The sequence below is a fragment of the Danio aesculapii genome, chromosome 16 (assembly GCF_903798145.1).
Source record: "Danio aesculapii chromosome 16, fDanAes4.1, whole genome shotgun sequence".
Taxonomy (NCBI): Eukaryota; Metazoa; Chordata; class Actinopteri; order Cypriniformes; family Danionidae; genus Danio; species Danio aesculapii.
The window spans coordinates 38718559-38731578 of NC_079450.1; the positions used below are offsets into that span (position 1 = coordinate 38718559).

The window sequence follows — 13020 nt, forward strand, 5'->3', positions numbered from 1 at the left end:
AGATTGAAAGCGGTTTTAAAATGATATACAACTTGACGCTGCACTAATTTCGAAAACCATTTCCCATGACAGTCCACGGCAGGAAAAAAGGCCCCATTACAATTAACTCTGAACAATGCATCACATTGTGCAGCGGAAAAAAGAGAATGTTGTGGTGTTGACGGTGCACATTCTGTTGTACCTCACGACAGAACTGTTAAAGCCTCAATGATGTAAACATATAATTAGGGTTTCAAGAGGACATGCATAATGTACAATTAGCAGGTTTACTGTTATCTATGCATATCCACGATGCTCACAGTATGTTATTAAGATTAGCAGCGCTTTGGTGCGTTATTATTAGCTATTGTTATGCAAATAATAATACATAGAAAATAACGAATGTGGATTTAGATTTCTTCGTTTCCCTCTTCCTTTTTCTCTGCTAGATGTGTTTGTGTTAAGTATGTCTGAGCAGAGAAGGAATAAATAAATAAATGAATAAAAACTCTCTTAAATTTATTGGCTTCCCGTATATCAGGTGCCACGTGGGACATTGTGGGTCTACATTTCTTCCCGCCGAGCGCTGCTGTCGTGAGACAAAATAACTGATACCAAACCCAGCTGAGTAAATATAGCCGGGGAGAATGTCATGTACATGAAGGTGCCACTCAAATCTGCGCCTTAAAACAGAATTATTAATATTTAGATGCCACAAAGACAAGCGTGGAGACTGAAAATCGTAATCCCTGGCAGCGCTTGTGTTCTCCATCTTTACAATCTGTTAACAGAGAAAATGACAGCGGATTATGTACTTGGGAGAAGTTCTAATTCCTTTGGGCGATATTCACTGACATTGAGCCATAAGAGCAAAAAGTTTCAATATTGAGTGGGAGCTCTTTTTCTGCTGGTTCTCATTGCGTGCCACTATACATGTTTGTTGTTTGTTGTTCATTACACTCACGGACCACTTTATCAGGTAATAATTGCTACCAGATTATTTGACCCTGTAATTTTGCATAGACTAGATTCACTTACTGTGTTCTAGTCTGAATGCTAATATATATCTGTACACCTACATTGATGCGATTCAAGACCGGTCAAGAAATGATGCCAAGGTATCCATAATCCTGGACCAGGCCGTATCCTGAGCTGATGCCGTGGTGGTCGGGGAGGAGTGAAGTGCATGAGACTGAGTCCTGAAAGACCACAGTGAAAGATAAGTGCCCGCATTGATTCTGTGGGCCAGCCTTATCACCCGCCGGTGACTTACTCACACCTGCTGTTCTCCACGATGGGCATCCAGCGTTCTCTAGCCTCCGGAGCCTAGACTGCAGCTCCACACAGGAAGTTTGGCCAGATGGTCGTGCCAAACAAAGCCTCTCTCGAGGTTTTCTTTTCCTTCACTTCAGCAGTTAGTGAAGTTTTTTTTTCCTGGCCACTGGCTTGCTTGGATTGGGACTTGTGGAGTTGCTCATTGATGGATTTGCTCTTCAGTGTTTGAACTTTCAGTAGGGAAATTTGAACCACATTGAACTGAACTAAACTGAACTTCAACTCTGAAATCTGGGCTTTACTAGAACTTTTATGTTAAACTGTTTTGACACAATCTACATCGTAAAAGCACTATAGAAATAAACATGAATTGAATTGAACTTTCAGATACCTCTTACCTAATTTTTGCTGTATGTCTCAGTTGAATTGGGACCTGCTGACTGTTGAGGTCATTTGAGTATAACTCACGGGTGCCCAAACTCTGTCCTGGAGGAGCACTGTCATGCAATGTTTAGTTTAGTAGAAAGACCAGGGAGATAAATATGATATTAAATAACATTTTTGATGAGTATTATTCGACAAAAGTATTATTTAACCTAACATAGGATTTTCTTGGCGGAGATCCCGTCCATATCTTAAAACGAAAGCTTTTAGATCTAGCTATGACTGCTGAGGACGAAGGCAGGGGCAGGGCCTACCCACCTGGACAGGGCCTAACTGGTTGTGGTGGGGAGAATGGTGGGTGAACATCTGCGTTAGTACCTGCAACCAAATGAATGAACAGCTTATATATGGCTTGTGTCTCTTGGCTATTGGTTGGAACTGATTATGATGAGTGACATGACATTAAGTATTCCTTGTGTCTCGTGGCTATTGGTTGGAACTTGGTACGTTCTGTACAGTAGGAATGTGAGAAGTATGAATGGAATTCAGAAGTACTACATCCGCCATTTTGTCACGGTCACGTGACCTACCTGTGTCAGTTGTGTTGCTTTACTCCCATAAATGAATCTTCTTGCAGGGCATCATGTGATAGAGCAGCGTACATGGGATGTGCGCTTCAGAATCTCGCTGGAAGTAGTAAGTCATCCGGGTACTTCTCGCATACTGATTTTCGAAGTCTATGAATTATGACATATTTTTTGGCTAGGATGCAGCCCGGGTCTTCATGGTAGAACTAGCTCTAAAAGCTACATTTCCAACCCTGATTAGACACACCTGGGCTAGCTAATCAAGCTCTTAGGCTTTCTATAAACATCCTTGCATATGTGTTGAGGCAACTTGGAGCTAAAGTCTGCATGACACCGACCCTCCAGATCTGAGTTTGGACACCACTAATTTAATGGTCATGTTCAAAGTACCAGTCTGAGATGATTTGAGAATTGTAATCATTGTCCTGTTGGATGTAGACATGGCAAGAAGGGTAACCTGTGGTAATAAAGGAATGGACATGGTCAAACACACTATAAAGATAGTAAAATTATGCTTAGTTGGTACTCAGGGGCCCAAAATGTGTTCCCCACACCATTACACCACTAACAGTAGCCATAAGTGTTAAAACATGGCAGGATGAATCCAAACATTAATGTTGTGTATTAGGGCTGTGTGATTTGGGGAAAGATCTAATTCCTATATATATATATATATATATATATATATATATATATATATATATATATATATATATATATATATATATATATATATATATTTATTTATTTTTTTTATACAGACATTGCGATTTCAATTTGATTTGCGATTTTAATTTTGTAATCAAGCTTCAGCTCAATAATCTGTATTGTAGCTTCTTACTGCTAAAATGCAGTGAGGGTTACTTTAAAAAAATATTTGAAACAATATCAACTTTAACATTTATTCAAATTTGTTTTAAAATATTCAGAAATTAAATAAAAAAAATTTCTAGAGCAAGCAGTAAGTTCAAAAGAAATTACCTTGATTTATCATAATTTGGTAAATATTTAAAAAAGAAAAAAAAAAAATCAAATGGGGGGCTAATTCTGACTTCAACTGTATACTCCATATCGCAGCCTCTTGAGATTTAAGCTAATCGCAATGTTTCAAATCGCAATTATGAATCGATTTTGATTAATCAGACAGCCCTATTGTGTACCCAAATTCTGACTGATCAATCAAGACTCATCTTATATTGTCCAGTTTTGGTGATCCTGTGAGAATTGAAGCCTCAGTTTGAGTGTGTTCTTCTGATGTTGTAGCTCACCTGCTTCTAGGTTCAGTGTGTAGTATGTTAAGAGATGCTTTTCTGCAGACCTTGGGTTTAAAAAGTTATTTGAGTTTCTGTTACCTCTCTATCAGCTTGAACCAGCCTGACCATTTTTTTCACTCATCTCATGCATCATTAATACTTTTTAGGAGGCATCTCACTCACTCTCACCTCTCAGGTAGGTCCTTCAGAGTGTCTCAGAAGGGTGAAATATCCTGGTCAGAGCACCTAGATACTAGTGTGCCTCAGGGCTCAGTTCTTCGACCTCTTTTCTTATGCAGCTACATGGCATTACTATCATCTGTCATTCAGAAACATAGCTTTTTCCTATGCATATGTTTTCCTATGTATATTTCCTACTGATATGCTGATAATGTCCAGCTCTTCCTCTCATTCCAGTCTAATTTTCTGACAATAGCTGCTGGCATCTCCGCATGTGTGACAGACTTTTCTTGTTTGATCCTGTTTGTGGTTTCAGCCAACACTTCATTACAACTTCTCAGCTAGGTGAATCAACAATAACTCTTTTCGAAACAGCCTTGGATGTTTTGGCTGACTATCAGTGAAACTTTACACTAGTAGAAACCAATTCTTCAGATTTATTGTGTGCAACATTGGGTGGATCAGGTCTTTTCTATCAGAACATTCAATCCAACTTGTTGTTGAAGCCTTGTTGTTGTCAAGCTCAAGTCCAGGCTGCACTATTGTAGTGGTCTCTTGGCAAGCCTCCTAGGCACTACTGTCAAGCTTCTGGAGCTGATCCAAAATGTGGCAGTGAAAGTGGTCTTTAACAAGCCAAAAAGACCACATGTTGCACCTCAGTTCATCAATTTGCAGTGGTTGCCAGTAGCCGTTTACATCAACTTCTAGACACTGATGTTTGCAAGCAGTCAATGCACCGCTTTACAACTTCAGCTTCAGACCTATGTGCCCTCCAAAAGCTTGCATTCTGCAAGGGAATGGTACATTGTGGTGCCATCCCAAATGCACACAAAATTACTTCTAAAGCCTTTCTGACAATTCTCTGTAAAACCTATAGTTGGTTGTTCGTGAATATCCTAATAGATCAGCAATTTCTGAAATTCCACCCAATTTCAAAGTCACTTAAATCACCTTGTTTTTTTTCCTGATGCTTGGTTTATACTTTGCCAGATTATCTTTACCACATCTATATGCCTAATTGTTATTGGCTGATTAGATGTTTTTTTCTAATGGACATTTAAACAGGTGTACCTTACAAAGTAGCAGTTTGTGTATATACTATCATCCAGCATGACATAGGTTAACATCAATGTTTTAGCAAGTATTTTCATGCCTAGAACCAATGATTGCACTTTGATCCAATGACAAGCAACAGACTCACGTTAACAGGCTCTGAAATGAGTGTGAGAGGATGCATGGGGATTGTGTTGCCCAAGGCATCTTGAAAGGTCGAGTGTTGATTGTTTGTTCCATCAGTGTTCTTGTATAGGCTTTGTTTAGGTGCCAGCCAATTCTTTGGTTAGATGCTGAGCTCCTCCTTGCTGCTTGTTCTACATTAAGGCAATTCTGAATCAGTCTTTTTTTATCCTTAAAATCATTAAATTCTCCTGTTTTAAATAGATATTTCACCCAAAAATAAAATTGTGTTCATTTACTCTCACAACGTTTCAAATCTAAATGATTTTCTTACTTTAATCAACCATACAAAGAGAATGCTAAGCTGTACATTAATGGTACTCGCTTTCAAAGTGAATGATGACCAGTGTTGCGCTAGTTACTGAAAAACAGTAACTAGTTACAGTTACTAGTTACTTTATTTAAAAAGTTACTCAATTAATTTATCGATTACGTACACCAAAAAGTAATGCATTGCTGTTAAATGTAATTTTTAACTTTTCCAAAGAACATTTTAATGCTCTAATTATTGTCCTTATAACGTCACTTCAGTGCTGCATGAAAAATACACTGTTGATGAACTTCACAGTTTTAATTAATTTGCTTTCTCACAACTAAAACACAGGACAGACTTTTTGAACACTAATTTATTTAAGTCAGACCAGCAGCACAAAAATAAAAAAAATATCACAAGGTATATTTAAAAAAGTAATGCGTTTCAGTATTAGTTACTGTCAAAAGTAATTCCATTACAGTAACAGATTACTAGTAACGTGTTATTACCCAACACTGATGATAACTTCAGTGACTCTCAAGAAACGAAAATAAAAACACCCGAAAGTTCCATAAAATGTCTTCATATAAATCAAGTGCTTTGCTACAAGTCTTTTGAAATATGGGAAATATAACTGTAGTAAATCCAGCCTTCATACAACCATTAAACTGACTGTCAAGGGAACAGGATCATGCAAAAAGATACAAATGAGAGAGTGCAATTTAGATAGTTAGCTGATACTTTATCAAAACGTATAATAGAAAAATAACTAGGAGTTTTATGTCGGAGGAAAAGATTGAAATAAAAGTATTTCTGTGGTGTTAAGTTCAATTCAAATTTAAATTTGGCACATTACAATTGGTTATAGACAGTGGTGAAAAGTAACAAATTACAAATACTCAATTTACTGTAATTGAGTAGTTTTTTTCTCAGGAATTGTAATTTACTAAGTAGTTTTAAAGATTTTTTTTTTTTTTTTTGCGGTATCGGTACTTTTACTCCACTACTTTCCTTTAACCTGCAGTCAATACTTTATTTTTTCTTGTCTAAGGGGATTAGAAAAATCAGTCCTGTGATTCCTGTCCAATCGAATCGCACATAGAAGTAAAGAGGTAAATCGCATTATAATGAACTACCTCAAGGCATGGGTGATTTATAATAGCAGCAAACTGTTTGGAAGCATTAAAGTGCACCTATGGTAAAAAATCTACTTTTCAAGCTGTTTGGACAGACATATGTGCATGTATGGTGTATAGACTGTCAAATTGGGGTGATATAAGCACACCCAGTGCTTTTTTTCAATTTAACAACATAAAAAACGGTGGACCAATTGGAGCGGTTTTTAAACCGACCGCAACTTTACGTAGGAGTGTGGTCCCCCCGCCCACCAATATTGATTGACAGGTGCGTCATCATATCCTCAGTTTGTTGATTCACGTCCGCCATTTTCAGCGTGAGTCGAAGCGATATCACTAAAGGAACACGCTAGCTCATTGGGCTCAACACAAGAGCAACATTCTCCACATTATCGCTCTAATCGGAATTATTGGTTGTATCTTTAGGTAGGTTTGCAAACATGTGTACTTCTCATTGAGTCTACCTTATACTTCAGCCGTTTGCATTTCTCGCGATCCCAGAAGCTCCCTGTGATCTTAACTAGCATGTGTTTTAGAATTCTAAACATAGGTTTCTATAAGGGTACACTCAAGTCGATGGCTGGTGCCGCGGACCGCTGCAGAAACCTATGTTTAGAATTCAAAAATGCGTGGCGCGACGATTCGGGACACTTCATGTCTCTGCCGCGCCACAGAGAGTGTCTGGTGTGCCGTGTCGCGGCTTCGAGCGGCGCATCCGGTGCCTCAATCAAAGTTAATTCAGTGTGCGTGGTTATTAGTTTCTGTGTACAAGCTCGGCACTTGAAACTAGCACACAGTTGGCTGTAAAACTGTACAAAGACACAAATGATTTTGTACTCTCTGCTTGGTCTGTGTCAGAGGCGTACATGTACGACTGAATGCTGATCATCTCACTCCAGCTTTTTCTCTGTCTGCCTGTCAGACTCTGTTGCAAATGCAGAGCAGGTGAGCTCATGGCCCTGCCCCCTTGTTACATTGGCGGGAAGTCGAAACTAATTTACATGTGAAGCAACACACCCATAAATCAGCGAACTGTGGACACGCCCCCAACATGACACTTTTTAACACATTATAATAAAAAAATCTGAATTGTGTTTTAAACTGAACCTAAACTGGCACACTCAGAAGAACCATAACATTAATATTAAATCATAAAAAAGAGGTAAACTATGTGCCCTTTAAGAGTGTCCAACAAGTTGTCTAAAATTGTCACACGCATTAACCTTTACACTGTTTAGATGCATAATAAGAAAATGACGGATGTTTACTGTATGAAGACCGAAATGGCCTTAAAAACACAGCAGGCACAAGACGTCAACATGACGTCAGATCGAAGTTGTACCCCAACGTCGTGGGGGATGTTGCATTTTGTTTGTAAATGGAAATCGTGTGGACGTCAGAAACAACAGGCTGACGTCAATGTTTAGTGCCCAACCTAAAATCAACAAAGTATCAACGTCTAATGCTCGATGTTGTGTGGACATTACCACTATGATGTCTATCAGACGTTGGATTTTGGTTGCCATACCTGACGAATAAATGTCAGTATTTGACGTCAATATGATGTTGGTTTTAGATGTTGGCTTGACGTTGGATTTTGGTCACTTTCTAACAACCTGAATTAACCAAATATCAACGTTATTTGATGTTGTTATTGTTTATCAAAATAACAGTCCTTAGGCCAGGCATGTCCAAGCTCGGTCCTGGAAGGCCGGTGTCCTGCAAAGTTTAGTTCCAACCCCAATCAGACACACCTGGGCTAGCTAATCAAGCACTTACTAGGCTTTCTAGAAACATCCGTGCAGGTGTGTTGAGGCAAGTTGGAGCTAAAATCTGCAGGACACCGGCCCTCCAGGACCGAGTTTGGACACCCCTGCCTTAGGCGCTGGCTAGACATTGAATTTTGGTCACCTGACACCTTAAATAAATCTAACCTAATATTAATGTCTTATGATTTTGTGTGCCTGCTGAGCAATAACTAAATGCACTACAGAATGTTACGTTTACACACATCCACAAATTACATGTAAATGCATCAGCTTTTTACAGCGTATTACTCACTACTCTCGAGTACTTTTGAAAGGTCTACTTTTTACTCATACTTTGGGTAATATTTACAACAGGTACTTTTATTCTACTTGCACTACATTTTTAGGCAAGTAATGGTACTTTTACTTAAGTATGATTTTTCAGTACTCTTTCCACCACTGGTTATACATAAGAGCACCAATGGCTATTTATCAGTTTCAAATCTGGTCGGATTTCTTGATAAGGTCAATATTTTAATTGAAAAACTGCTGTTTTGTTATTTCCCATACAAAATTTTTAGCATTAGCAATAGCGTTTTAAGGGGGACATGTCAAACACTAGAGAGCATTTAATTGACCTTGCGATTTTATGAGAAACTGAAGAATGAGGTGTTGTTAAAAAAATGATCATCAGAATTGAAAAACCTAAAGCTTTAAATGTTTCTATCTTCAAAATGCAAATCTTGTCACCTCTTTGTAGCACACTAGCTTATATATAACCTTGACCCTTCTGTTGACTTGGGTCACAAAATATATAGATTTAAATGATTTTACTGATTCTTGAGGGAAGTTTTATGTTGCCAGCCTTTTAGATTTGCTGCTTTTATTTGGTCACGTAATGGCACACTCTATATAAAACAGTGGCATTTTGTCGTTTTTGAAAGTGAACAATATAACTCCTAAAAACCCATCAAACGGTGCAACAGTCTGTTAAGGGTTGCATAGTGCTGGTTCTGGCTTTGGTGCCTTTGTCTCATTTGCAGATATGTTCTAGAGAAAAGAATGTTAGAGATGTCTGCGTGCTTTTATACTTCAGAGTCACGCAGTCTTTGTGATTCTCATAAAATATTTAATGGACCGCCATAATGTACATTTAAAGGCCTTCCATGCTGACTATAGGAGGTTTTCGATTTCCATTTGTTTTAGGAGGGCACTCTATTAAAACATCTTTGTCTTCATTCCATTTTGTCTCAGCTTCTCTTAAAGGTGAAGTGCTTTGAAATGGCTATTTTTATTTAGTTTTTAATGTAATCTCATTTAAAACAAGAAGACAGGATATACACTACCTGACAAAAGTCTTGTCGCCTATATCCAAGTTTTAGGAACAACAAAAAATATCTTTACCATTTGGTATCAGAAGTGGCTTATATGAAAAGCAAAGGCCTCTGGATTACGATTATTTTACCAAAATAAAATATGGTCATGCCTTGATTATTAATTATTTAATTAGGACGGTAAGGTCTGACTTTGCTTAGACAAAAGTCTTGTCACCTAACAGTAATAATGTACGGTATAAAATATATATCAAAGAAAACGCTCTTGGAGGGCTCCCGGAGATCAAGATTCTTTGGATTCATCTTCATTGCTTCCTTCTTTATCTTACCTCAGACATATATATATATATATATATATATATATATATATATATATATATATATATATATATATATATATATATGTGTGTGTGTGTGTGTGTGTGTGTGTATATACATATATATGTGTGTGTGTATATATATGTGTGTGTGTGTATATATATATATGTGTGTGTGTGTATATATATATATATATATATATATATATATATATATATATATATATATATATATATATATATATATATATATATATATATACATATATATACATATACATATAAATATTCAAATGTTTTTTCTGCTGCTCACGCTACTCTTTTAATGTCAGGTGACTCACGCTCTGCGCAGCCTTTAACTGCAGCTCGTGCGGTATTGAACAGATGCACTATAGCGGCCGTTTTTCGACTGAACTAAATTTATGTCTTGGTCACACTATTTGGAGGGCCGGAATAAATTGCCTCGGGGGCTGAGTTCGGGCTGCCAATTGAATAGCCCTGAACTAGAGGTACACATTGGCATACTCCAACACACAACCCCCCCCCAAACATTCACACACACAATAAGAATCTGCTGCTTTAACTTTCATGAATACTCTCTTGCTAAACACATTTTATGCAGTACTTGCAGGTATTTTTAGCACTAGAAAACACATTGTTTATTTTAGTCAAAAACAAGTGGTGCCCACTGAACAATCATTGATGAAACACTGCACACTGATGAGGGATAACCTAGACATTCACAAAGTTTGTGGTGAAGTTGAGGTTGTTTCTTCATGCAAAATAGTTTTGAGGATTGAAATGAGATTTTACTGCTTAATTTTAGAGGTTTAGTGGAGACTGGTCTTTTTTTTTTTTACCTCAAGGGCGAACAGTGTTTACAGAATTCTAAGACAACAGGAGGATAATTTAAGACTTAAAGGTTCAAGACACCCTGGAGTACTTTTTTTGAGATTTTAACAGACTTGTGTGTGTTGAGCATCAGTTAGGACAACGTTAGCACCGGTCGGCTTTAAATGTGTGAAAAAAAGGGATAATTGAGCTTTTGTCAGCTGATTTCATCTTCCGAGTTTAAAATAATTTTGGGTGTGGGATCAAAATTGGTGACGTAGTGCGAATCTGCTAGTGGAGTGATGACGCATCGGTTTTTCACTATTCATAGCAGAGTTTTCTTATCATATAGTCGAATTACCAGTTTGTAAACATTTATGATGCGTGTGCAAAGAGGTTGCAGAAAAAAAATTGGAAGCGCTAGCGTTTACAGCAAGGGAAGGACATCCTATGCGGTACAGAGTTTGTTGTTGTTTTAGAAAAAAGTTATATTGATTACATATTATATATATTATTTACATAATGCTTTCAGTGTATTATAACAGCTTGTCACCCAGTGATAAGCACAGTTATTCGGCAAAATTAACGTTAAAGTGAGCGGCGTTCGTCTGATAGGTTCATTTGCGATAGCACCCTCCCAATGGATATTGGATAAGACGAAATGACCAAGCATCCAGCCTGAAATTTACAACTATCTCATTGAAACTCCAAGTGTTTTTACAAGAGAGAAGTTAAAGGCCTACAAGTCTTTGGATGCCAACAATTTAGCTCTGCTTGGTCATGTGCAAGAAATAATGTTCCATGATAACCAGATTCAAAACTTTGTAGTGTTAAAAACCGAGGTTCTGCCTAGCCAAAGACAAGGAAAGAAGACGGAGCTATACAAGGCCTGGGTAATCATCAACAAGCAAAACAACTGTAAACTTACATATTTACATTTCATTCTTGGCATTCATTGTCCACAGTTCAATTCCCCATATTTAACTGTTTTTGCTGAAATCATTGCTGCAATCTAAAACGAGTAATGTGTATGATTCAGTATAGCACGTGCTTTCTGAAGGCAAGGCAGACCTGCCAAGCTGTTAGATGTAATGACTGAATGATACCGCGTCTGCGCACGGCATAGATTGTATGTGTTTGTTTCCATGATCCACGGGGTTTGTTGCATGTTTTTCCCTGTGATGCTGTCAGGGCCGATACAGCAAAGCTGTTGGTTTGCAGCAAGCATTTTTGTCGAGATGGCAGTATGAGAATTGGAGAATGGCGATGTATACGTGCTGCTGTTTGCTTATGTTTAAAATCCTCCAGATTACCAGAGGGTTAATGGTTGGAATAGACAGGGCGACCTGCATTCAGACCTGGAAATTGAGGAGGAGAGAAGTCCTCCTCATTTATAGTGTTTATATAGACACGATTATCTGTATGATGTTATAACAAATTGTGATTATGTGTATATTAAATTACTTACCGTTTAATTCTTTGCATTTTAACTTTGTAAACTATAAAGTCGTGGGTCTCACGGTTTGTGTCTCATTTTGTGAGCCAACTGACAACAGTTGCTTCCTCCCCTCTTTCTCCGCTGCTCTGCCGGCCATGCCCACTCCTCCCTCTGCTCGCAGGAGCCCATCATGGAGCATTTTTTAAAAAAATTCTGAGGTAGACTTGATCCGAAAAAGGAGGGTTTCATGGCTTTTTAAATATATACAGTTGAAGCCAGAATTATTAGCCCCCCTCTGATTTTTTTTCTTCTTTTTTGAAATATTTCCCAAATTATGTTTAACAGAGCAAGGAAATTTTCACAGTATGTCTGATAATATTTTTTCTTCTGGAGCAAGTCTTATTTGTTTTATTTCGACTAGAATAAAAGCAGTTTTTTTCAAAAATCCATTTTAAGGACAAAATTATTAGCCCCTTTAAGCTATATTTTTTCGATAGTCTACAGAACAAAACATTGTTATACAATAACTTGCCTAATTACCCAAACCTGCCTAGTTAACCTAATTAACCTAGTTAAGCCTTTAAATGTCACTTCAAGCTGTATAGAAGTGTCTTGAAAAATATCTAGTCAAATATTATTTACTGTCTTCATAACAAAGATAGAATAAATCAGTTATTAGAAGTGAGTTATTAAAACTATTGTGTTTAGAAATGTGTTGAAAAAAATCTCTCCGTTAAACAGTAGTTGTGAAAAAAATTATTCAGGGGTTAATAATTCAGGGGGGCTAATAATTCTGACTTCAACTGTGTTTGTTTGTGTGTGTGTGTATATATATATATATATATATATATATATATATATATATATATATATATATATATATATATATATATATATATATACTAATATTTAGAAAAAAATCATTTTGATTTCACAGGGACCTTATACAGTATGTGTTCTTTGTAATTCAGAGTAGACAAAACATGCTCGATTCAACTTCTGTACGCCGTCAAGCACAAGGCACTTCATGTGACGTTTTTGTTTCCCACATGTAGCGTTAACCAGACTA

General features: G+C 37.3%; 1 protein-coding gene across 1 annotated transcript in view; it reads left to right on the forward strand.

Annotated features, from left to right (window-relative positions):
- Nucleotides 1-13020, forward strand: part of LOC130243116 (uncharacterized) — a 126075-nt gene that overhangs the window by 38947 nt on the left and 74108 nt on the right.